Source organism: Adiantum capillus-veneris, chromosome 6, assembly GCF_014529385.1.
Source record: "Adiantum capillus-veneris isolate H3 chromosome 6, ASM1452938v2, whole genome shotgun sequence".
Lineage (NCBI taxonomy): Eukaryota > Viridiplantae > Streptophyta > Polypodiopsida > Polypodiales > Pteridaceae > Adiantum > Adiantum capillus-veneris.
Window position 1 is genome coordinate 111866214 of NC_140936.1, and position 2099 is coordinate 111868312.

General features: G+C 42.7%; 1 pseudogene; it reads left to right on the forward strand.

The window, feature by feature from the left end:
* Nucleotides 1–629: 629 nt before the first annotated feature.
* Nucleotides 630–1299, forward strand: LOC147456094 (uncharacterized; annotated as a pseudogene).
* Nucleotides 1300–2099: the final 800 nt, after the last annotated feature.

Below are 2099 nucleotides of genomic sequence, written 5' to 3' on the forward strand. Positions count from 1 at the left end.
CCAATAAAGCACTTAAAATAGCAGATTTAACTCGTAAACAGTGTTACCATATACATGTGGTAGTGATGTGTGTGAACACTCTAGGACCGCCGAGGCATATTTCCCCTCTTTAGGAGGTTTTTCCCCCCGTGCATTATATATACACCCATCAATTAGGGCTATCTATCTTTCCATTGCACACTAAGTAATACACTCTCTATTGTGTGCCTTGAGCTTCCTTCGTCTTCTCCAAGCTATGTGCGTTTCTCTGCAACCCTAATTCCAACAATTGGTATCAGAGCAGGTTGTGTCCTCCCGAGCTTAGTCGCTAGCTACTCCAGCACACGCCTGCTCACTTTCTCCAATTTCAGTGAGGTTTGGCGAGCGTTCGTAGGTCGACAAATATTTTGGGTGTGCTCGTAGAGCTCAGTCTACTCAAGTTTCGGATTCGGGCTCATTTCAGCCTCCGTTTCCACTACAAGCAGTTCTGCACGTGCAATTTTTTCATTTTGTGCAGAATTTCTGTCAGTGCCGTTTTCTGCATAACAGGTGCCTTATAGTCTTCTACGGTTTGTGCTATATAGCACGTGTTGTCCCTACTCCGTTTCTCCTCTTTTTGGGCAGTTTTCACATCAGGTGCAACATTTACCATGGCTGACAACAACACATATGTGTTCAAGATGTTTGCTACTGAGGACATGTTGGATGGGGACAATTACCCTATGTGGGCTTATATGATGCAACACGTTCTTGTGTCAAAGGGCGTCTGGAATATTGTGCAAGGCATTGATGTACGTCCTGGTTCTGACGATGTAGGCGATGTTGAGGATGTTGCAGGTCTTGTTGCAAGGATTACTGCTATTAGAGTTGTTTTGCCTACAACAGAACAAGCTCATTGGGATGTAAAAGATGCGCAGGCTCATGCGTTGATTGTGTTGTCTGTGAAGCGCACCATTACTCCTCACATTCGTTCAACGAAATCTGCTAAACAGGCTTGGTATATTTTGGCTGGACTTTATGCAAGTTGTAATGAGGCAAAAATTGCTTTGCTGCGTAAAGAGTTGAAATCAAAGATCATGCATGAGGAAGATGAGATGGACACTTTCCTTGCTGATGCCAAGGATATCAATGAGCAACTTATTTCTGCAGGTGAAGTCATTTCAGACAGTTCCCTTGTGCAGACTGTTCTTGATGCCTTATCAGATTCTTACCAGACTTTTGCTAGTACTTGGAGACTTATGACCCAACGAAATCATGCAGTTGTCAAGTTTGATGCATTATGCACATTGCTGTTGCAAGAGTCACGTTCCAGAAAAATAGGACTAGGCAGTGTGCAGTTGAACAAGCTTTTATTGCTTCTCAAAGAAATGGTGGTAATAGCAATGCAGCCACTTCTTATGGTTCTGCTGTGAGTGGCAAAAATGATGTTCCTAATGCCTCTGCTAGCAGAAATTCGTCTGGAAATTCCGGTGATAAGGGAAAAAAGAAGATGCATTGCCATTATTGTAAAGCTAATGATCACTTGATCAAGCAGTGTCCTAAGTTGAAGGCCAAAGAGGCTAAGAAGAAAGAGGGTGGTTCCACTGCAAATGCTGGTTCCACTACAAATGCAGCCATTGTTGTGTCTTCTGTGAAAGGAGACTGTGATGCTGATGTTGATGCAGAATGGGCTTTTAGTGCAGAGTGCACTTACAATCATGTTGTCTATGATGCATGCATGTCCGTTGCTGCAGATTCACATGTGTGGTATTTGGAAAGTGGTGCTACAAAGCACATTACCTCACATCGTGAATTGTTCACCTCTCTCGAGTCTGTCTCTCATGGGAATTCAATCACTTGTGCCAACAATGCCTCTTATCTTGTTCAAGGATTTGGAAAGATTGTGCTTACTACTGCAAATGGTAGTTTTTTCACACTTGTTGATGCACTTTATGTACCTCGGATCAAGAAGAATCTTTTCTCTGTATCTGCACTTGCTAGACTTGGACTTGTAGTCAAATTTGTGGATGACAAATGTACAGTTCATGATCTTAGTTCTGGTGATGAAATTGTTGCATCTGGCCTTTTGTGCTGTGGGCTGTATAAGCTCACTTTGTATGACAAGTGTGGATAAAATTTTG